This window comes from Spermophilus citellus (assembly GCF_964194105.1).
Source record: "Spermophilus citellus genome assembly, chromosome: 13".
NCBI classification, from domain to species: Eukaryota; Metazoa; Chordata; class Mammalia; order Rodentia; family Sciuridae; genus Spermophilus; species Spermophilus citellus.
In genome coordinates, this window is record NC_138193.1 from 73,541,003 (window position 1) to 73,565,220 (window position 24,218).

The 24,218-nt window shown below is 33.4% G+C and overlaps 1 long non-coding RNA gene across 1 annotated transcript in view; it reads left to right on the plus strand.

The window, feature by feature from the left end:
• Positions 1–5,131: 5,131 nt before the first annotated feature.
• The window catches only part of LOC308632564, a 33,634-nt gene continuing 14,547 nt past the window's right edge, over positions 5,132–24,218 (plus strand). The window contains exon 1 of the long non-coding RNA XR_014018586.1: positions 5,132–5,186. This is a non-coding gene — a long non-coding RNA (uncharacterized lncRNA). The remainder of the gene's footprint in view (positions 5,187–24,218) is intronic.

Genomic DNA, 24,218 nt, shown 5'->3' on the forward strand with positions numbered 1-24,218 from the left:
GCACACATAGTTAGGATATAAGGGATAGGATGTTTGGAAGGATTTCTAAGTGTGCAAGTTTCTGTAATTCAGAACAGAGTATATATTGTTGGGGGTCAAAAACTACACCCCCAAATAGTTGTTTTGGACAATAAACTGAGAACATCTGGAGTGTGTTATATACACAGAAAGGCCTTCTCTGATGTTCCTTTATCTATATAAACACTGGATCCATCAAAGAAGAACACAATTGCCTTCAATCTTCTGGCTGAAATTTCATTAACTAAGGAAGGTTAAATCAGAAGAGACTGAAAATAAAACCCCACAATCAGAAAATGAGAAACTATGCCCCAGGCCAGGGCCTATCTCTAGGCTCAATCATTTCCCCTAAAAATTACTTATTTCATCTGCATAAGTGGCTGTGAGGCTAGGATGTTGCTCAGTGGCAGAGCACTTTCCTGGGTTCGATCCCTAACACTGGGAAGAAAAATTTTCTAAGAGTGCCTATAGCCTCACATTTCCCTCTCATCTGTCCCTTTTTGAGTTCATATTTTGTAAATATTTATCCCACATGTGTGCATTAATGAATTTTTACTTTTTTTCTCCTGTTTATTTTTCTATTATTAGTTTATTTCATTAGGCTTGAAGACTTCAACTCCTTTGAAAAGGGGGAGAAAAAGTTTGTTTCAGTCCTCTAAAATCAATACCAGATTCAAACATGAATTAAAAAAAAAAAAAACCTTAATTGTTCTCATAATTTTTCCTAGATTTAGTGAACATGTTCATGAGAAAATAAAATTACTTGCATTTTTACATTTATTTTTGAGAACTCTCAATTCTTTTACTTTTTGTTTGTTCTTTTCTTTTTACTTTAAATTCAAGTTAATACATTAAGATTTTAGATTATACACTTAAAGCAAATATCTAAAATGATCCTATTCTTACAAAAATAACTGCTCTCCCATTCACTTTTCTAATAAATAAAGTAATATAGAGATATCAATAGAGCTCTGAAATCAATCATGCTATGTTACAGTTGGTTTCCCTTAGTATTAAAAAGATGTTACTTTTTCTTTTCACTTATCTTTTCCCCCTTTTAGTGTTTGACTTGTTGAATAATTATCACAAAATAATTACATTAATATAATTAAACCTCCTGAACCACAAGTAGCCTACTCAAGTTAGCCTACTGCAGGGATTGAAGGCACAGCCGTCCAAACTACCAATTCTGCCCAAGGTTCAAGGTTATTAATTAGGAGGTTAGAGGGGAAATTCCACAAGAAACCACCCTTATTTTTTTATATAAGGTGAAATTCGAATTCAGCAGGAAATGGTGGCTGTTTAGCATTCAGGCTAAATTTCCTTTGTCTTTAGGACATTTTAGAGTGGAGAAAGATTTATTACCTGTAGCAGGTAGGGAGAACACTGGCTTTGTTTGAAAAGCAGGTAGGGTGATCACTGCTGTTATTTGAAAAGCAATGCTCTCCTGAAAAAAGGAAGCATGGAAATTTTATTGGGGAACTTACACAATATTCATGTAGGAAAATAAAAGTAGTGATGGGCATGTTTCTGACCATGCTCAATTTAAGGTCAGGAATGACATGCGCAGAAATTAAAAATGGCAAATATATTTCTGAACCTGTTCTGTTTAAGATTATAAACAAAATGCTTTTTTTTTTAAAAAAAAAAAAAAGAAAGATGGTGGCATGTTCCTATAATCCTGGTGATTCAAGAGGTAAAGGCTGGAGAATTGTAAGTTTGAGGCCAACCTCAGCAACTTAGGAAGACCCTGTTTCGAAATCAAACTAAATAAGGAAAAAAAAAGAATAAAGAAATGTTGTGGACATAAACACTTCTGGACATGCTCAGTTCAGTATTTTAATGAGCCAAGTTTAAGCTAGGTTATCTAAAAGAATGAGTCAGAGTGATTTGATGGTCTTGGCTGGTTCCTCACATGGTTCTCCTAGGAGTATTAGATGAAATGAAGGGTAGACCATTTGAAGTGGCAACAATTTTGTATGAGTTGTATCCTGCCTCCCATGCTTCCCAGCTAACAATGTTACACTCCTGGAATTGATGTGTGACAATGTGCAAAACATAGACAATCCTGGGAATCTCTCATATGATTTATTGTCCAGATTTCTTTTATTAGGGCTTCCTTTTATAGGCATGATCAACTGAATTCCCACCTAGTTGAACTTCAGGTCAACATTTACCAACTTGACTAAAATCCCTCACCTTAAATACATAGTTGTTTTTTCTGTTATGTATATGTCTGCATATATAAAAGAATAGCAGAACTTTTACTTAACATAGACACATATACATATATCATATGTACATATATATATATATATATATATATATATATATATATATGCATACATGTATATATTTTTTTCTCCATCTGTCCTCCTGGGTTCACTGGTTGGGACTAATGAATCGAAAATGACAAAGTGCTGTTAATAAGAGTGAAAGTACTTTTAGTCATAAATATATGCATAGGAATTGATTTTTAAAAAGTTCTCAAAAAGTTTCCAGATGATGAAGGATAATATACTCTCTTAAACTAAACAAAAGAGAATGGGTTTTTAACTTGGAATGGGGAGGTAAATTATGAAGGGAAGAGATATATGGAAAGTAAGGGTTGTATTGTTATGCAAGTGAGTCTCTCCTTGATAAGATTTTTCTGTTGGAGTAGGCCTATTCTCCATTAAGCAACATCTTTACAAGTGGAAATTTCTTCTATCAAATTGATTTATTAAAGGGAAACTTATACTTTATTTTTAGGCAATCAAGGGAAGGTAAATAGTTGTACTCAAATCTTTGATTCTCAATTATCTTTACCTCAAAATATTTCTTATGTTGTTTACTTATTTATACATTATTATAGACTATAATAAATACATCATTTGCATTTTATTTATGCATTCAATTATTTTTTTGAGACACTAGGGATTGAATCCAGGGCAGCTCTACCACTGAACTATATTTCCAGCCCTTTATAATTTATTTTGAGACAGGGTCTGGCACAGTTGCCCAGGCTGACCTTAAACTTGTGATCTCTCCACTTCAGCCTCTCAAGTCAAGGGGGTTACAAGTGTGCACCACCACATCCCACTAATATTCTTTATTTGAAAGTAGAAAAAAAAATTTTGTATTGATATTTGGCAGATAGACATGAGCAAGAGGAACATGAAGGTAAGGAGTTAATTTTATAGGCCGGGTCTACACGCTGGCCTTCTACATGTTACCTAAGACTATGCTGGCCTTGCTCTGGCTTAAGTCAATAGGATGTTACATTCCTTGGCAAACAACTTGTTACCTACAGGGCAATTCTCAGGGCTGAGTAATGCAGGTGGAAAGACCCCTTCCTGCCATTAAGAACAATAAGGTACCCCAAGTGGGACCTTTGTGAACTTCACACAGAGCAGAGATTCCAAGACTCAGGAAGATAAGATAATTAAAGCAAAGGACACTTATCATAAAATCTGTAAAAATAAGTCCCAATCAGAACCACTCAGCATGTGTCAAAGTGACTGAGAGTTGACTTTAGATCTTTGTCCTGTCCTCTTAGTCTTATTATAATAGAATTCTCTCTCCCATCATGTGCAGTAGGGATTTAGAAATCTGCTGACTGACAATCCCACTATCAGTTAAGAGTTAAGAGGTGGTACCTGGGTGTGACTCTTTAGAAATTTCCCTCAGTACCCAATAAAACTGGGAGAAAAAAAGGGGTATAGTGTCACTCTCCCCTTTAAGACAGCCCACCCTCTCCCTTGATGGAATTTTTACTTTTTTCCACTCTAATAAACTTTATTATATTTTTACTGTTTCCTGTTTTGCTTGAAATTTTCTCCTGCAAGAAAACAGAAGCTGAGAGACACATGCAATCCCTGGATTTCCAGGACCCCTGCTAACAGTGTCCTTCAATTTCAAATCTTCCCATATGTTCTTTAGTTCCACTGTCTATAACATAGCCCAAGCCATCATCATTTTTATATGATCTAATTCAATTGCTTCTTATTCTTCTTACTCCCAAATAGTTCTTCCCAAGTAATAGGCAACACTTTATTAAAATTAATTTATTTAAAATGCAAAATTTACCTTAGTATCACTGTGCTTAAAACTCTTCAATTTCTTTCTCCTGTTCTTAGAATACATTGCCAGATCCTTGATATGATTCACAAATCTCTACCCTTTGCAGACATCTCTGCCTTCTCAGTCTGGGGTATCTTTCTTCATTCCGTCTGTGCCTATGGTATATTAATGGTCAATAAGATCTTTGAAATGTCAGTGTTCAAAAACTGCAGGATACTTTATCATCCTATTTCTCTTCACATAGAAATAGTGACTACTCACTGATTATATCTTAGTTTAATATGTATTTCTATCTCTAAAAATTATAATGGAAAATTACAAAATATAATGGACAGTTACATAAATTAAAAGCTATCCTCACTAGATTAGTATTCCTTTGAGGATAGGAAACAAATATCAACCTTCTCATCTGTTAGTTTTGCAATATCTACCAAACAGTAGATTATTAAAATTATTTGTCAAATAAATGATTTACTTGTAGAAGACATAATTCTTCATTCTCAATTTTCTTCAGTAAGAAAAATAAAAATATTCCATCCACATGAGTTTTTACTCCATTCTCAAGAAGTCTATGTGGTTCCGAAAAAGGGTCTTCTGCTGTAGCTGCTTCAGTATTTTTTCCCAACTAATTACTGACTACAAGTATAAAAATGTGAATGAATACACAACTGTAACCAAACACATTGAGTTCTCTTGGCAAGTGCAAAACCAACAAGTACAACCAGAAGATACTCATTCAGAGAGAGTGTTATTACTTGTAGCAAGTAAGTTGAACTCTGGAATTATATGTAAAGCAGCACTCTTAATATTAAACAAAGAAAGCAAAGGGATTTTATTGGGGAATTTTTACATATTCTTATGGGAAAACCTAAGCAGGGCTGGGCACATTGCTGAGCATACTCGGCATAAGACCATAAATCATATGTTAGAAAAGGAAAAATAGTGGACACAAATGCTTCCAGGCAGAAGTTGCTTATTATAATCAGCTAAGTTTATTCGAGGTCACCAAAAAGAATGAGTCAGAATGACTGTGTGATCCTAGCTAGTTAAAATCAACTTGGAAGACATGCTAACAGTATTTTCAAGGGGCCACTACTTTCTCCCCTGTAAGTATGAGTTTGCCCCTAATGTGTGTGCCTTCCTTAGCAACTAACATAACATAGCCTGAAGAGCAGTCCAGATAAGCTTTTATAAGCTTATATAATTTAGCTTTTAATTGTATAGTTTGTGTGCTAAGTACAAAATAAAATGATTATTTGCATGTTAAAGTTCCTTATGTTTAGTTTATTGAGTAGAAACCAAACTTATATCCCTTAATTCTAAAATAAAATATGCATAGTTTAAATATTAACTTTAATTCTATAGGTTAATCTGAATTTACATAAATTTATGATAATGATGGCAATTAACTATAACAGAATTATTCTCATTAGAGGACAAAACAGGCTTTCTGATCACTATGCTGGCTCTAAGCCTTCTCAACTTAATGAATGCTAAAATATTAAAATCTCATCCAGTTTACCATGGAGCCATAATTTATAAGAATAAATGCATAATAATCCTTTGGACTTCGGAGGTAATTTATGAGCAATATTCTCACAGAGGATGATGATAATTCACTCTCAATTAGCCCAGCTTGATTTAAATCATTGATTGCCCCATGTTTAATAATAATTTTGTAATAATGAAATTAATAGTTCCTTCTATTTTGGGATAAAGAATTCATGGTGAATTTTAACTTTGAACATGAAGATTTATAAATATCTTCTTTCAACTTTTCCACTTAGAATTGGTGTCTCCTTCCAGGTATTGTTAACTTTATAAAAAGAATCTGATTCCTTTGGAAATGTTGAGGTAGTTATTTTAGCTCCATGAATTAAATTGTCTCCTCTCTCCATTCTACCTTCCTCCAGGTGTTCTACAAGAAGGCTTGTAGATATCTGATTCTTCAAAAGTTATAGTCACAATATTCACCTTCAGACATCTGAATAACATATGGATAGAAGTAATTATTTCTTGTGATTTTCTATTTTAAAATAAAAGAAATAATTCACTAACATTTTTAAATGATAGAATCTTCGTCTGAAATATATTATAATCATTATTAATTAAGTAGATCTTACCCTGATTCTGCTAAAAATGGGTTTATGGAATAATTTATATATTCAATAATTTTAACAAATGAGGAAAATTTATCAATGGTGGCAACATCTAATGAGATTGGACTCATTCCAGCTCTACTATGGATTTTAATATGTTTTCTTTTCCCCATGGGTTGCATATATACTCAGAAGACATAGATATAAGATGTTCTGTCTGAAACAATGAGGTTACCTTGCTTGGCTCTATATTTTCATCTGAGTTGGAAAGGGGGCAGATGCTAGCATAACCCCATATCTCATTGGAAAACTCCTGATGGTCCCTCAGGTTTTAATCAGAAGTAACATCTCCAGAAAACACTTTTTCCACAGACCCAGTGTGCCTGACCAGTTAGTTTGATGGCCTGAGAACTCCAAACATTTAAAAAAAATGTCACAGCTTGTGGAAAAAAACAACAATAATAGTAAAAAAGGAGACAATAGAAAAATTCAGAGTGCTGCTATTTTTCTTTACTTGGAAACCTCTATCGGTAGAAAGAAAAGATATCATGTGAACCCTGACTTAGGCTTCTCTCATCCAATTTTTGACCTGGGAAAAGTTATATCTCAGGGTGTCTGTTTGATTTACAAGAAGGATAGGAAGGGGATGGCCAAAGAGATCATAATTTCTTAAAAAGAAGTGTGCATCAGTATAACGCTTGTCAAAAAGCTGCACATAATGGGACTCACTATAAACCTTCTAAGTTGGAATCTTTGACTGGGCCATATATGTGCACACTTAAATGATACACCTGCTATTCCTGAACACCCATAAAGAGGATGATTTTGGGGGGAGTGAATTACCAGAGACTGAACTCAGGGGCATTCAAGTACTGAGCCACATTGCCTGCCCTATTTTGTATTTTTTTTTATTTAGAGACAGCGTCTCACTGAGATGCTTAGCATCTGCCTCACTTTTGGCTGAGGCTACCTTTGACCTCGAAATCTTCCTATCTCAGCCTCCCCAGCCGCTGGAATTACTGGCCTGCACCACTGCACTGGGCAGATGTGATTCTTAATGTCTTTTCTAGTTTGACATTTATTTTTCTAATGTTTTATGAATATTTAGCAATTTTACTTAATAGGCTAATCTATAGTAAAGACACTGACCAGCCAGGTAAGGTGGCACATGCCTATCATTGCAGCAGCTCAGGAGGTTAAGATAGGAAAACTGCAAGTTCAAAACCAGCCCCAGAAATGGCAAGTTACTTAGCAACTCAGTGAGACCCTGTCTCTAAATAAAATACAATATAGGGCTGGCATGTGGCTCAGTGATTGAGTGTTCCTGAGTTCAATCCCTGGTATAAAAACAAACAAAGAAAAATAAAACAGACACTGAGCAAAGGGAAACACCTTTAAATATTCTACATGTCTGTATATGTGTGTATATATATAAATAAATATAATTGTATATGTATTAAAAAACCTGGAGTCAGCATTTAAAGTGGTTTGTGTGTGTTAGCTTGAAATTAAAATTGACTTCTTTGAGAGCTTATACCAATGTTTGTGTTAGCAAGGGGTTTGTTTTCTTCTCCATTTTTTCCAATTTAGCAGAATAATCATTTTGGGTGTTATTCTCCTCTAGGTCCCAATCGAGATTCGGAAAGGCCACCTTCTCATCATGGCATATCCAGCTCTATGTTGTTTTACCACTCATGAGCTCATAGGTTAGCAAATGACACAGATCCTGTTTTTCTTTTGGGGAAACTTCTTCACAGCAAAGTAAACCATAAAAAATGTAAACAGAGTGTCTATGAAAAGGAGAAAATCTTTGCCACCTGCACCTCAGATAGAGCATTAAGCTCTAGGATATATAAAGAACTCAAAAAAGTTAACACCAAAAAAACAAATAATCCAATCAATAAATGGGCAAAGGAACTGAACAGGCACTTTACAGAAAAAGGATCAGCCAAACTGAGAAATTATACCCCATCTGATTCAAATGTATGATATGTCAAGATCATTGTACTGCCATGTGTAACTAATTAAAATAAATTTTAAAAAATAATAGTGAAAAACTAAAAAAAGAAAAAAAAGAAATAGGATCAGCCAACAATATGAAAAAATGTTCAACATCTCTAGCAAATTAGAACCACACTAAGAGATGTCATCTCACTCCAGTCACAATGGCAATTGTGAAGCATACAAGTAACAATAAATGTTGGAGAAGATTTGGGGGGAAAGATACACTCATACATTGCTAGTGGGACTGCAAATTGGTGTAACCACTCTGGAAGGCAGTATGAATATGGAGATTCCTTAGAAAACTTGGAATGCAACTAACCTTTGACCCTGTTATCCCACTCCATGGTATATACCCAAAGGACCTAAAATCAGCATATAATAGTGACATGGCCACATCCATATTTATAGCAGCCAAATTCACGATACCTAAACTATGGAACCAATCTAGATATCTTTAACAGATGAATGAATTAAGAACATGTGGTACATAAACACAATGGAATATTATTCACCATTTGCTGTTAAATGGATGAAACTGGAGACTCTCATGTTAAGTGAAATAAACCAATCCCAGAAAATCAAAGGCCAAATGTTCTCTCTGATAGATAGATGCTAACACACAATAAGGAGAGGGAGTAAAGAATAAAAGTACTTTGGATTAGACAATGGGGAATGAAGGGAAGGGAAGTGGGATGGGAATACAAATGATAGTAGAATGAATCAGACATTACTTTCCTATGTTCATATATGCATATAGGACCAGTATAACTCCACATTATGTGTAACCAAAAGAATGGGAAGTTAAACTCCATGTATGTATAATATGTCAAAGTATAACCTACTGTCATGTATAACTAAAAGAACAAATGAAAAATTTTCCAAAATTGTGCTTACAAGGAAGGAAAGGAAAATTATACAAACCTTAATTAATAGGAAATTAGTTTTTACAAGTATGGTATATCCAGACAGAATGTCTTATGTTTTCTGACAATAATTGTACAGAGCCTAGTATGAAAATGTACAAGTTATACAACTATTCAAGTTTGCATAAAATTATGTACAGTATAATTTGTTTTTTGAAAAAAATTGATGTATGATTTAAAGTATTGTATACAAAGCACTAAATCCAAGAAGATTGCTATAAGGAGATCCATGATGGAACTTGGAAAACTTGCCAATATGCAATAAAAATTACCATAACATTCCATTTATCGATCTAATTTATAAATTTAATAAAGGGCTATTTGTTCTTGAACATCTCTGCTGTGATAAATTGTCCTTTGGAACAGAATATCCATAAAAACACTCAAAATAGCATAGAATAAATATAGGGCTGTCTTACAGTAATTAGTGCCAAATTAGGGAAATCCAGCAACTTAGATTTAAAAAGTAATTCAGTCTCTGATAAAACTGGTGAAAAAATCCCCAGATGAAGCAGTAACTTCAGGCTAATTTTGCAAAAGATTACTCCAAGGACCAGGAAATGTTCTGTTTGAATGCTAAAGTATTTACAAAGATATCTGGAGAATAGACTCGTGGTGAGAATCTGCTGTAACAAATTCCAGCAAGTTTTAGCAGAAAGTCAGAACAGTGGATGTCACAAATTGGGAAATGCAAGACTGAAAAAATGGCATACATTTCCTTATGGCAGCTAAAGGTTTGCAGTTCTCTTGTTCAAAATTGTTCGGAATAAACTATTAAAAAGTGAATAAATATTGAAAAGACATCCAATAATAAAACAATTATACAAGTTGTATTTATTAGAGGAAAGTGAATTGTAGAGTATGCTTGGTTCCCTGTTGTGTATCTTTCTATTTTAAGTTTCATGTGTCCAGCTTGTATTAATTTTGCAAACTTAGAAAATACAAAATTAAATGAAAACCTTTAACAGTAACTGTTCAAAATGAAAATTCTAATAAAAATATAAAGCATGAATTCTTCATGATACAGTTCAAATAATCCATTTAGAAATATGGAAGCCAATAATTTTTAACCTGTTCACATTTGTTCTGAGTAATTTATTCTATAATTCAGGTATTTTACAGAAATGCCATAACAGTCAATATTCTCTATCTGTAAAGGGAAATTTGGATTATTTATTGAAATAATTCAACCTTAAGTTTTTGGCAGAATATACAGCACAGTATACATAAATATATTTTACTAATGTACGAAGAAAATTTATTTAGAAATTATTATTCCAAAAAAGTAAAGTGAGTAAATGGGAAAATATTCCATATGAGGAAAAAATATTAAACCTATTTTGTTTGATTAAAGTAAAAACCAACAAAAAATGAAACAATGAAGATTTATAACACAGCACCAAATGCTGAAGTGGATAAATGAGTCAATTTAGCCAACATTTTACCTAGATCACATTAAGGTTCATGTCATCAATAACATTCAATAAATTTAAGATACACCATAACTCAGAGTAATAGTTTCAATATGTGTGTGAAAGCTAAACAAAAGAAGATTCTTGTTTTTTTTTTAATTCAGAAATTAGGATAAATACATAATAAAATTCATTTTCTGTCAAAATTGATGCTTGCCGTGATATTTGCCTCTCTTGGACTGTGTTCTTTTAGTCCCATTTTGTAGTTTTTGTTTTATTGAATTAATCATCTCTGCTAAATTCATAAATTCAGAGAGCACAGTGTTTTTAATGCTGATTGCATGACTTTGATTTTGTTTAATGTCTCTCTTAGAATGTTTAACATAGATAACTTCGTAAGCAAATTTCAGGTCTAATTCTCCGCCATTATTCAATATATGCCTAACCTCAATTCCCATGGTTACCATTCTCCATGACTTTGATAGCAAACTATTATAGTATGTAGGATACACAGTAACCAGGTGATATATCCAAACTATAACATATGACCCTTCAATGGTGTCTATTAGATGAATATTTGTAAGAAAAAAAAATGGAAGCAAACAGAAACAAATATTCAATCTCACATTTCCACTTAATTTTAAGGACCAAGATACCAAGGTATCAATATATATATCCATAGATAGGAATAGTATATTAATGTTGTTCACTGTGGCCTCCCAGATCCAAATCCTTTAATGCAGCCATTAGCAATGCAATTTCAGAAAAATCACTCTGGCATGCACTCATCTATCATTTACAACTTTTTATGGAGCTTCCACTATGTGTATACAAGTGTGAAGCAAATAAAGATGGCCTCAGCCCTGGTAATAAAGTACTACTGAGAAAAAGGTAGTGACGCTAAGGGTCAAAGGAATTAGTTGTTCATGTAGTAAGAAATGAGGAGGAAATAAGATTATAAGTGAGACACCACAAAGGAAGGGCATTAGGTTAAAATTGAGACCTAAAGTAAAGGTAATAGTTATCTAGGGAAACAGTCAACAAAGAAGGAAACATGTACAAAGTCTCATGAGTAGGAAAAAAATACTTGGAATGGTTTAGGAATTGAAAATAACATGATTCCTTGAACATAACAAATAAGCAAGAAACTCACAGGAGATGAGACTGGAGAGGTTGGCATGAGCTGACCTGATAGGATATTTTTAGACCACATTTTCTTTAGTGTGATAGAAAGCCTTTGGAAGTACTTAAGTAGGAAAATAACAATTTATATGATTTGAGTAATTATTTTTGTTTTATTTGTTCTTTTTAGATATACATGATAACGGAGTATATTTTAACACAGTATATACACATGGAACATATATTTTAAGTAGGATTCCATTATTGTGGTTGTACATGATGTAGAGATTCACTGTGGTGTGCACATATATGAACATAGGAAAGTAAGCCAAAAGGTCTGTGATTTTTAAAAAAACAGAAATAGATTCATATTTATATTTTTGAATCATGAATTAACTCAGTTTATATTTTTAAAAATCACAGAACCTATTGGAAGGCAGTTAAAAGTGAATGTGTAGTATTTTATTTAGGCAAAAAATTGCAGAGGTAGACATCAGAAGTAATGACATAATCCATGTGTGAAAAATGGAAGGGTTGACAAGATTTTGGAAGAGACTTGAGAGGTCTAGGTGGCATATGGAATCAGTCTGTAGAGGAAGTGACTTAAGTTTCCAAGTAACAGTATGGATGGAGATACTGAAGACTGAAGGAGGAGAGAGATTTGAGAGGTATGATTAAGTGTTCAGTTCTAGATGTGTTAATTTGAAATTTGTGTCAGACATCTGTATGACAAAATATGTTGGCTATGTAAGGCTTGATCTGAGAAGATAATTTTGGTTTAGAATTTTAGATGTAGTAGAATGTATTGCATTTTAAAATGTGAATATACATTAAATGCCTACTTTATAAAAACTTCCTGTGCTCAAGATTCTTGGAGTCATTAGAAAAACAAACAACAGCCTGAAATAGAAAGTTAATTCTGGACTAAATGGAACTTACTGTTGCATGCTGGAACTTATAAGTGGCTGGCTACTTGTTAGGATTCACATGATTCAGACAACGGAAAGTTCTATTATTGAGGCTTAAAAAAGGTAGAAGCTTAATTACTCCATCCTACAAAAAGTCAATTCAGGGATAGAATTATTACTCCAGGACATCATCAGAACACATGGCTTTCTAGCTTTTGATCCCACCATCCCTCAAAATTCAAGCCTTTAAAATAAGGCTTCTGAAATCATGGTCATATATTTGTTGTATCTCTAGGTGATGTACCTGCATTTCTTTCCATAATTACTAGAATTGCAGTATTATGAGCCAATCCCTAGCTGAATAGTAGTCTAGAATCTCCATTCATGAGTATAAAAAGACAGGGGGACTTTTGTTGAGAAGATGAATAGTAATCATTAACTTTGATATACTCTGCCACAGTCCGGCTGCAGCAAAATAACCTGGGGGTGACGAACAACTTGTGTAGATCAATACAGCAGGAGTGGGAGCCAGCCGTTTATTGTAGGACAGGAGGGGTATATATACATTACACACAGCTTATCTTAATTAACATAAACTAGATACAGCAGTCAACCAATAAGGAATCTCCACATTTAATGACTTCCTGGCGTTACTTCACAAACCACTCCCTCTGGCAAAATGCCAGGCGTCATCCAGACTTGTTTACAGACCCTAACAATACTCTATGGTGTAATACCCTTCACAATTTAAGACTCCTTATTTAACTTTATTTTAGCTCCATTAACAGTCATTTCTATAATATTATTTTCACTCACTTGAATGGTTCTCATGACTTCATGCTGTTTTTTATTTTGTAATTAACTGTAATATTCATGAGACATATCTGTGAATATTTTATAAAAAGCGGTAGCTTTCTTGTAACATTCTAAAAGATATATGCCATAAGCTGGCAACTATTAATATGTGTTTAGTAAATGTGACTTTAATATACTTTCAAAGTGGAAAAATATCTAAGTCTCCACAAGTAATAAAACAGACTAACTAACATGTATCCATTCCAAATGTACTCTGAAATAGTTTAAATGAGTAAGATACACTTACATAAAGACTTAAGAAGACACCTATAATAAAAGATTAGGTTAAAAAAATTGTAAGCAACACATAAGAACAAAATAGGCCTGGGTCAGCAATCATTTTCTATAAAGAGCAAGATGGTAAACCCTTTAGGATTCACAGCCTCATCAGCAGTCAAAACTATTCAACCCCTTCATTATGTCATGAAAGCAGCCATAGAAGACATGTAGGTGCAAGAAGATTACCCTGTTACAAAAAAAAAAGCTTATTTATTTTGTCTATATTTGTAAAGGGTACATTACTGGTGTACATGACAGATTCATTGTTACATATCCATGCATGCACACAAAATAGCGATATAATTTGCCCAATATTCTTCTCCCACATTTTTCCTATCTCTCTTCTGTCCTGCAGTAAGTATGTAGTGGTTTACAAACTCTGATTTAGAGGATGATTCTAAAAGAGAAAAATAATAATAAAAATGGAGAATATGATTATTAATGAAAGTTGCCTTCATTAATTTTTTTTTGCTCTCCTCTATGTTTTGATGCTTTTTGAAATTTGTCTGTGTATTTTAAAGGCTTTCTTTCTACTGTTTTGGCCTATAGCCTCCCCTTTAGTCACTGCTTTTACATTACCTGGTTAGTAAAATGAGATGGCTTAATAAATTCCCTGATTTTTTTAAAAGATAAGTGAAATGAACCTATTCCTGAGCATTTCATAGGGAGACCCAGCTGTGAAAATGTACTGATACAGATAGGAATCCACTGCTTTTTCATTTGGATCCCCAATGTATTCTACAGAGATAGGCACTTTAATATCATTATACTGTCAAAAATTAATTATATAAGATTATTCAAATAAGATAATAATAAGTATTTATTTGATTTTCTTAAATATTTTTTACATTGATTTATTTATACTTTGTATAAATACCAAAAAGCTCTATAAAATATGATTTTCCTTGCCAAAGTGAAATTAATCCCATGATATGATAGTTAGTAGGTGAAGATTTTGGCAACTCATGTGTGTAACTAGGAGTTACTTGTTTGCTGAATGACTAAGAAAAGAAAGGGACTCTATGAAATTGATTTGAATGGTTATAAACATTTAATCATATCACATCCTGTGCATCAATTCTGGGCCTTCCTCAAATCACATTTTCCCCATGATATCTTAGTGATAGCTCCAGGCAGAAATCACCTCTTCCTCCACAGTGTAACTATCATCTCTCTTAATATATCCTTTTGAGACCTGTCTGTTGCTCACTAGCAATTTAGGTATTTGGCATTGTGTAAATGTCATCTTCCTATCTCTCACAGCAACTAGTACAGTGTTAAATACTAAGAAACATAAATGAATGCTGACTAGTTTCAAATACATTCATTTTGGCATGTAATCCTCTGATTTAGGTGTTGGAAAAATCACTCCAGTGTGCTCTTTAAGCCCCTATCAATTGATAAATTCAGTGAAATAATGAAAACCCTTTATTAGAGGGAGTGATTTTGGCAGTAGAATGAATACAGTTAAGTAGGTTACCCCTGGGTTGTTTGAAATCCTATGAGAGAGCTTTTATAGACATCTAAGTTTTTAGTTGATTCAATAAAAAGGACACTTTTATATAATGAGATTATGGTATACTCGATTTGCAAATAATTTGCATTGTTAAGATAGACGGATAGAGCTCAGCAAGAGATGAAAGTGTTCAGAAATGTAATTATCAGCTGGTATTAGAGTGTGTCTGATCTGGAAACATTATAAATAAAAAACATAAGAAGTTTTAGGGAGTTTTAAGGAGAATCATGATTGTCTGTTTTCAAGAACCAGAATATAGATGAAGCTTTGGACTTTAGGATGTAAAATGTTTGAGAAATGACCACTCTCGTCTAAAGGTTAAAGGGTGTGAATGCCGTGGTGATGTAAGAATATGTTTCCTGAATACTGACTAATTGATTTGAAAGTGAAATATGGGCTTGTAGGTGAAGAATACTGTGACTGAAGCTGGGCACTGGGGAACTCACCCATAATCCCAGCTACTTCAGATGCTGAGGCAGAAGGTCTCAAGTTCAAGGCCAGTCTCAACAACTTAGTGGGGCCTTAAGCAATTTAGCAAGACTCTGTCTCAACATAAAAGGTAAAAAGGGCTGGAGATGAAGTTCAGTGGTAGAGTGCCACTGGATTCAATCCCCAGTAGCATACAAGAAAAAAAAAAAAAAACAAGAATACTGTGACTGAGACTATGACCCTTCCCCAAAAGCCATTTTCCCCCACGATAGAGTTGAATAAGAAATGGCTGCGCAGCTACTTGTACCATGACTTCTTCCCACTTAGTCCTGGCCAAGGGATTCAATTCGGGACTATAAGATGTGAAGAGAAAGGATGTGTTTCGTTTCCAAATCATGTTCATAAAATGAATGTTGATTCACTCCCCTATATTTCTTCAGTGCTGCCACTCTAGATGCAGTCTTAATAGAATTGGATCAATATTTAGACAAAAATATGGAGACAAATGTTAAAGGTGGTTATCTCTTTCTCTCAGCTTAAATATCCTACCTCTCTATGGTTAAATTAAAATGCAATAGGGAATTAATATTTACTTTATATTTTAGCTTGTCAGACAAGTGGGAAAAGAGGAGCTGATGACAAATAAAACAGGAAGAAAGTAGTGTACAAAGGTAGAAAAAAAAACGGTATAGCAATCTTAATTCTTAATAGAATTAAGAACCTAAATGTAAGGTTCACAGTTTTGATTTGTAATAATAGAGTATTCTCTAAGTAATTTGTATTTCAGATAACGTTTTTAGAATAGGCATTCCTCAAGCAATGTTTTGGTCTTATAATGAACTATTTGTTTTTTGTCTGAAATCAAATATAGCCTGATGTCTTGTGTTCTATCCAGCTACACTAAAATCAGACATGCCTAGGTTTGCATTTTACTCAGCCACTCTACTTCAAAGGAAAATATTAAAACATGGAAATGTATGATACTTTTTAATTTAATATTGGAAATATGTCTTAGCCCACATGCAAAAAGCATTAACTTTAAAATATTAACAAGTCTGAATGTTTTAAAGCTAAGAATTAATATTAAGACTCAACATTTGAAATAGTGTGAAAAATATAAGCTAGAATGCGGGAGACTGTGAATAGATATAGTCTATAAAGAATTAGTGTTCTAATGGATAATAAGTGCTTACAAATTAAGAAGAAAACACAAAAATATGGCTAATAAAAATTTTTCATGAGTTTCAAATTCAAAAGTAATTAGAAAAAATGATAATAAAATGAAAATAACCTACCATTTTATATTTATTAAGACAAAAATGAGAAATTCTAAAAAATACTAAATCCTGGATAAAATTGAATCAATAAATTTTAAAAACAATTGCTGGTTTTCATCAATCTGATTGGAGAAAAGTGGATTTTCATTGCTATATTTCTCAATATAAATCATTCCATAATTATGATTGAATGTGAACATCTGTTCATATGTTTAAGAGCTGATAATACATAATCATGCACATATTATACATATAAAATATAGTTCATACATGTATATACTAATACATGATAATACACATATCTATATGATTATATATATATGTATAGTATGTATATAATAAGATACATGTTGCTGTTGTGTATATATATACATTTCATGCATGTTCATATGTGTGTGTGTGTATATATATATATGTGTGTATATATATATATATATATATAGAGAGAGAGAGAGAGAGAGAGAGGAGAGAGAGAGAGAGAGATTGAGAGAGAGAGAGTCTGTTTAGGTCTTCTTCATATTTTTCTATGTGGCTTCTGGCCCTCTGTGCTTTAATTCTTGTTCATATAAAATCATATATGTTGCCATCCAGTGTGGTTCCTATATTTAAAACCAAGTCTTTGCACAAATCATTCTTTATAGAAACTATTTCCCTTCCTTGGTACCAACAAAAATGATTTTCAAATTTATTTCTAAAAGACATTTTCTAATATCATTACACTATGGTATTTTGAGGAACAAACAAAGACCAACTCTTTGCTCTGTTTTTTCCTGTTTCCAAGTGGAATTGGCACCTCTCACTTTGGAACTTCAAACAAATGTCTTCCATTGTTGTTTAAAGATTTACTGTCTCTTCAAATAGATTTCACGTTTGTAGAATAGCAGTGTTCAACCTTTAGGTGTTTGAGACAAATGTTTGAATGATGGTATTTTGTGTGTCAAAATAAAAGGAATTACAATGTAAACAACTGTTTGAAAAAGCAAATCTAGAGAATCGTGAAGGCCTTCCATAAGTCTTGGTGGGATCATTGGTCACCTTTCAGTGCTGTGTTACCTTTGAGTAATACACAGTTTATTAGGTTATTCCTAATTTTAACAAAAATTCATGCCTTGTTAAAAATTTGACATTATAATTAATGAAGACTTCACAAATAAAATAACATTGCTTAAGAACCAGAAAACTGTAACTTGCTAATGAACTCTGTACTGAAGATGAAGTGAGTAGAAAAATATTTCCCTCATAGTCAATTTTATATTTCCATTATTTTTTATTTCAGCATTCTGATGAAGGTTGTATTAAAAAGATTACATGTCAAATTTGATTAGTTCAAATCAGAAGTCATATTTGAGTTAGTCAGCTTTCCGTTGCTGTGACAAAAATACCTGAGACCAACAACTTAAAAGAAACTCATGTTTTCAGGTTCACATTACACAGGTTTCAGTCTAAGGTGTGTTGTCCCTATGGATTCTGGGCCTGTGACAAGGCAGTATATCAGGGCCAAAACACATGACAGAGGAAATCTGTTCAACTCGTGGTGGCTGGGATAAAAAGAGAGAGAGGAAGAGACCAGTAAACTTGTATCCCCTTCAAAGAAACACCCACAGTGATTCAACTTCTGGGAACAATGGCTTTAGTACATGATCCTTTGGGGGAAATTTCAGGTCGAAACTCTAGCAACATCTATATGACTTATATCACTCTTTCTGATGTATGATAATAGTTCATTTAAATTAGTTTCATTGACATCTTAAATTAAATTTACATTTTAACTCATAAATTTACCATTTTTATAAGTTTGAATTGTGTGTTCTTTAACACTGAAAATTACAAAGGTGAGTCCACACTTCTCAATGTTAAAGAACCACTCATTGACTTATTCATTGATCAAAATTTGTACCTGCTCACTCTAACATAAGCTAAATTAGCTTAGTGAAAAAGATACAATCAGTCTAAAATCCTAAGAAAAGATACCAAGTAAGGAAGTCATATCCAGGCAGCTGGACCTTTCTATAATTTTCCCCAGACTGCCCCAATAATGAAGATGTCCAGATTCTGGTAAAAGGAAGGTATTAAAGAATCCCTAGAAGAATCTCTTTGTCCCCTGAGCAAGTAATAGTCCAATCATTCCACACTTGGGAAATGTTCACACATATCAGGAAAATTAAGATGATACAGATATATTTCTCCTCTTTCTAATGAAGCAGGTACAAATCAGATCCCCATCTAGATGGTGAGCAAATTGTTAGCTAAATGATAAACCAAAACACCTATCTTATTTAAAACTGAGTTTCTGAGAAGCACAAATTTTTGTAGAATATAATTTCAAGTCATTAAATACTTTCGAATGTTTTGTAAAATGAATAAGCAAGAAACCAGAATAGTAGTAATTATTTTTAGAATGGTAGTATTAGTTCCTGAAATATTTTCTAATTAGTATGCTACAGGTGAATATTTAGCACAGTTGAAAGTAAAATGAAAATATTAGTAAACATTCCATTTTTTTGCATCATTTAGTTGAGAAAATTGAAAATCTGAGTTACAATAAATTGTGCAGTCTTTTATGTTAACATTAGCAAAGTATTTACAGAAAATTATACAGAAATGGAATTCATAATTCATAGAACCCAGTTTTATTAGTGGAAGAAATATAAAAGATAAGGTGATTAAAAGTACATAAGGTGAAATGTTTCCAACATTAGTGAAGTAACTGAGGCTGAGTTTATGTTATTTCTCAGTAGTATAGAAAAATAATGTAAAACTTATTCTTCAAAATCATTTTTAAATTTATCTATAAATTTAGGGGGAAATCCCAACTATCTATCTTTTACCTAAATTTCTGAAATAAATACAACAGTATACATAAATTATGGCCATATCAACACACTATCAATAAAATAAAAATTAAGCAAGTCATATGAAAATTATAATTCCAGTTTGTTACAAAAGTGAATTGGATTATAATCTGTCATGCTTTCTTCAAAAGAAGTTATTAATTTATTTTAATTAGTAAATCTTACTAGTCATTTTCAGGAGTCATCTTGGGAAGCACATAGTTGATATGTGAACTGAAATTTAAAATGAGTTTATCACCAGAGTAGTTAATTCTGGCTATTTCACTCATATTGACTGCTCTTAAATTTGACAAGTGTGCCTAAATAAATTTTCAAAACTACATTTCTCCAGTAAATAAGGTGAAATGCTTCCAAAATATAAGTGAAGTAACTGAGGCTGAGTTTATGTGATTTCCCAGTATTACAGACAAATTGTTTGCAGAAGGGTATAACCCTGTGTTTTGGAGGAGCTCTTAGTGGTGGTGGGCTCTTGGTGGTAGTGGGGGGGTGAGGGTTATAAATCAGAAAACCTAGAAGAAATGAATAGAAAGAAAAAGGAATAATGAAAAGAAAGAAAAGAAAAAGAGAGAGAAAAAAGTAAAATTTTTTTTCTGACAAAATTAATTGTTTTTCTTTTCTCCATTTGTGTCAAAAAAATGGCTTGTAAGAATAGATAAATTCTATCCTTATTAAATGCTGACATCTTGCTACATTCTGTCTCATACCACCTAAAGCAAAATTGTCTTTCAGCAGCCTTTAAAGTGTTCCTTTGAAGGGGGTACTTATATTGGACCTCAGTCACCCCTAAATCATTTTAGTTTCTGGAACTTTGATAACTGTCCACAACATGGTCCATGATTCAAAGATCACTCAAAGGATACATATGCAGAGAGAGAAAGAGTTTTTAAAAGGAAGGAATAACCTGCTAAATTAGTCATTGTATAACCATATAGTAAATTCCTATGCAGTCCTTTAAATAGCTGGAACAAATCTATATATGCTAATATAGCAAGAAGTTCAAAACACAAATGAACTGAGAAGTGTCTGATTGCCCAAGGACTTCAAGGAATATACATGCTTCCTGGCCCTGGACTTCAAATAGTTTTATATTATTTGTGCCACATTAATTTTGATTCTTTACTACCCAGAGCCAAATTTTTCTCTAAATCATGTAGCCACATAGTCATATATACACAATAAAAGGTGAAAGGAGAACAATGAGAGAGAGAAAATCAGAGAAAATGAAAAAATATATATATGTATTTAAAGTTGATCTGGGGCTTATGCTAAAATGGCTGGTTTTATCATAGGAAATTAAAAATATCGCCCCTCCAAAACACACAGTTAGTTATACCCTCCTGCAAAATTGCCGGAAATCTGAAATTCTTATATTCAGGAAAAAAATCTGTCACAGACAGAAAGTCCTACTGAAAACACACTGTGAAGAATAAGAACTGTTTTTATGTAACGGTTCAAAATTTATTCAACTTAATTTTTTTTAAATATTTTTAAGTTATTGATAGACTTTTATTTGTTTGTTTGTTTATTTATTCATTTATTTATATGTGGTGCTGAAAATCGAACCCAATGTGTCATACATGCCAGGCAAGTGTACTACCACTGAGCCACAGCCCCAGCCCTCAATTTAATTTTTTTTAAAGTCTGCATTACAAGAAAAATAAAGATAAGCCATCCAAGGGTAAGCAGGCCCAGAGTCTACATAGTTGGTGCATGATCTTTGACTTCTTGTCCTCAAAAACTGTGGGAAATACATTTCTTCTACTGTCTTTAAAGTGTCCAGTCTAAGTATTTTGTAATATTTATGATAAACACTGTGAAGACAATAATCTGGGGAGATGTAAAAGCCATATATTGATGGGATTGATGTCACCTAGGGGCTTAATTCATCCTTTGCTAATTGTCCTTTGCAAACTTGTTTTCAGTTTTCTTTACCTTTGTCTCACATTCTAAATTCTATAGAAAAGCCATAGTAAGATATTAACTAGTAGAGTCAGCTCTTCCAGGGAAACAGAACAAGAGAAAATGGCCATAAGACCTCCTCATCAGTAATCTTTCTTTAGTTGACAGAACTCAGAACATCAGAATGTACATGAATGAAATGGGCCACTGCAGAATTAATAATTATTCTCTCCTACCAGCCCTCCTGTCTGTAGCTAAAATACACTTCCTAGAGTTTCCTATAGAAGTTCTTCACTTGTGGTTGTTAGTTTAGATGATCATTGGGAATACAGTATGGTCAAAGTAATCCAAACTAGCTTATTGTTAAAAAAAAAAAAAGTTATTTGTTTGTGAACACCTTGCCTTTTGAGTAACTGTCTTCTGTTGTGTATTAAGCCAACTAAGCCTTTGTATGCTAACAGGAATCTTTTTGATTGGTTATACAGGGGAAAGTATTTTGAGATAATCCAGTTGAAAGCTGAAAGATACTACAAAAGAGGCTCCTCTAAGTTTAAAGGAAGTGTGTTGCAGATTAGAACCAGTTCAAAGGCACTGTAATGCAGAATGGTTTGTACAAGCTTTGGTAAGCTTTCTGTTTGAGTATAAGAAAGAGGAGCTGAGTTTTGAATGCCATTTCGTTTGCTGAGCCCCAGCACGCAGTGCCAAAGCTCTTAGGCAGTTAGTCAGGGTAAATTACTCAGCTGCTGATGTTCTACACTCACAAAGCTGGAAATCAGACACTAGAAAGAGAAATTTGGCCACTGTATCTATCACACCTGCCTCTAACCCTCAGGAATCAGGAGAATGGACACTTGAACATTGCTGTGAGAATCCTTTGGGTCTTCAAATTTTCTTAACAGAGGGAAAAAGCCAAATGGACAGAAAGATGCTCACTGTCTCACTTCTATCCAAATGCATCTGATTGGTAGTCATAATGTTTATCCCGAAACAAATCTGGAAGTCCAGGAACTGGGATTTTTAGCCCTCAGTGGAAAAAAGGAATTGCAGTCAGACTGAAAGTTCACAGCAATGGTAGAAAGTTGCATGAGACAGCATTGAGAAGATAAATAAAGACTGACTTGGGACTATTTAAATCATGGTCAGGATTTTATTCTAGACATAATGAAAAGACAGAGGGATTGTGAAACTGAAGAAATCTGTAATCTGGTTTACACTTCAAAATATCTCTTTAGGTATGTTTTATTTATTGGGTTGTGCATAGAGAGGAAGAAGGGCAGAAAAATGTCTATAGTTCTACTATAGATGAGAGGTGACTGGGGATTGAACTATGGAGAACACAGGAGAGAGAGAAAGACACAGAATATATTTTGAGAAAGAATTTACGTATGATTTAGACATGGAAAGTGGGACAATGACAATAATTGAAATGGGAGCCTTAAGTTTGATTTGAGTAATAGTGATAATAGTGTCATATGTTGTCATGAGGAAGCAGAGGAACAAGATAGTGTCATTGAGGGTGTTGTAGCTCAGAATAAGATACCCCAAAGTATGATGCTTAGACGTGCTGAGAAGTTTCAATTAAAGAAAATTAAAGACCATATAAGCTGTCTTAGAATCAAGGTCTTTCTAACATTCCCTTATCCATATCATTCCCCGCCCCACCCCAATAAGTTCAGGAAAGGACTTTCTCTCAGAAATTCCCTTATCTGACAGCTAAAGGAAGTTCATCCTGAAAGAAATGCGACTGTCTTGCACTCCATCCCTAAAATTTAATTAACCAGGTAAAATTAACTCATAGACAAAAAAAGGTTTTCATATAATTATATCAAATTTATCATCTATTTCTCTGAGGACTTCAACTTGAGAGACTTTATCTGCATAATAAAACAAGCTTTGTTCATAGTTCAGTTTCACCACTCACCTGCCTATAGCTTGTTGCCACCTTCTCCAGAATCCAGGGGATATTTGTCTCAATCCCTCTTTTGTTCTTCAGCCATTCACTTCCCATGAAAATCGTCCCCTCCTCCCTCATAATGGATACAATCTCTCCCATTTTCCATTCTACCATGTAGAGTATATTTAAACTCCAACCATCTAGCCCATACTTTAGTCTTCAAATTTTTTTGGCTCCTTGCACATGTGTACACTGTTGCACTACCATTGGTTTATTTCAGCAGACTCCAACTTTGAACCTTCAGAGTGCAAGTTTCAAACTTTCCTCTATGAATTTGCCACAGAAATGAAGAAATCTTTTTGTCTGTAGAAACTAGTAGATATTGTGTAGAGTCTGGAGCTCAATGGAGATGTCAGCTCTGGAGATGAAGTTCTGGGAGTCACTATAATAGAGTGATATCTAAAGGTAATGAAGTACTGAATATCAACCCAAAAGAGGGAATAGGGAGAAAAGGAGGAAGTGTCTGTCCCAGGATTGAGTGAATATTAAAGAATACTGAGTACCAGAATTGAACACATAAAGCCAGATTGAAGAGAATTAGTCTGAATTGTTATTAAAAGGTTGGAGAGTATTTCAAGAAGGAAAAGAATAACCAATTTGATAATTTAG